The sequence below is a fragment of the Mus caroli genome, chromosome 2 (assembly GCF_900094665.2).
Source record: "Mus caroli chromosome 2, CAROLI_EIJ_v1.1, whole genome shotgun sequence".
Classification (NCBI taxonomy): domain Eukaryota; kingdom Metazoa; phylum Chordata; class Mammalia; order Rodentia; family Muridae; genus Mus; species Mus caroli.
The window spans coordinates 168,780,923-168,782,320 of NC_034571.1; positions in this window are offsets into that span (position 1 = coordinate 168,780,923).

Sequence of the window (1,398 nt, forward strand, 5' to 3'; positions counted from 1 at the left end):
AGGCAGTGTTCACAGGTCATGGGTGGATGAATCTTCTGGGGGCAATGTTCACCCCATCTCGGGACCCTCTCCTCTACCCTGAACCTCACTTTCTGCTTTTCAGAAATGTCCCAGCCCCATTCCACCCCACCCCACCCAACCCCAGCCCAGCCCAGCCCCACCCCACCCCAGCAATATCTTTTGAATCTCACTGATGCTTCTGCCCTGCTGGAGGCTTAGGGACCAGGAGCAGCAGGAAGCCTCTCACCTGGGGACAGCTTAGGAACCAGGTCATGGGCAGCCAGANCCACAAAAGGGGCCAGCCAGAAGCTTGGTCAGAGCAAGGCCTGAGATCACTGCTAGGTGTGGAGTAGGCTGAGGTTCTGCCTGGGACAAACCAGGTTGGAGCTTCTTAGACCAGAGCTCCTGTGTTGTCTTTCCTGGGGACTGGTGTAGGACATCTCCTGAGCTCAGTCAGTCCTCTTGGAAACAGGCATGGGTTCTGCCACCCTCATTTATTTCTGTGGCCACAGTTTCATGGGGCAGAGAGAAGTACTTTGAGTTAATATTTTCCTAAGACTGAAAACCGAATGTTATGTTTCAGGCTATCTAAATTCAATGTATCTTCTCCTGAGAAGACCTTGTGGCTCCTGTTGTTTTGGGGTGTCATCTACCTGAGGAGAGTCCTGAGTAGCTTTGGGGTTGGGTCTCAGCATCCTGCCCCTGGAAATCAGACACACTTGTGGNTGCTTTAGAAATACTTGACATAAAGTGACCTACTTCTCCTTAGCGTTAGAGCTGCCTGGCTATCCAGCTCATTAAACATGGCAACCTGAGTGTAAGCCCTTCGTCCCCCAGCTCCTGGCACAGAAGGCAGTCTTTAAAGAGTTTGTTTCCTGTTCAAATGGTTTACACATTTGATAATAAAAGGTGAGATTCTTCCCTGCCTACATTATTTGCCTCTTGATAAAATTCCCAGCCTTTATCTCCTTCTCAAAGGAACATAATTTAAATATGAATGATGAAAAATTGTTGGGAAGTGTAAACGCAGTAATGCTTTCTGAGGTGTGAACAGACTTGGATGCAGCACAGAAGACTGAGCGAGCGTTAGCAGATCTCAGTCTCTCCCTTGGCGAGATGCCTGCTCCCATGGGCTTGCCAGCCTTGGGAGGACAGTAAAGACAAGGCAGATAGCACNGTGTTTGGGTTATCCCTGTGGTGGTGAGCAGGAGCAAGCCACTCTGGCAAGACCTGGAGATGAAAATGGCTGAGCTGATGGCTGTGGTCACATGCTCTGAAATCACCCACAGCCCTCCTGCTCCACACAGATGAATCCAGAGATAACCTGGGCATGAACTGTGAATCACACATTTATTCTCTCTCTATGAGAAGCATAAATTGAACTGAGGAAGTTGCCGG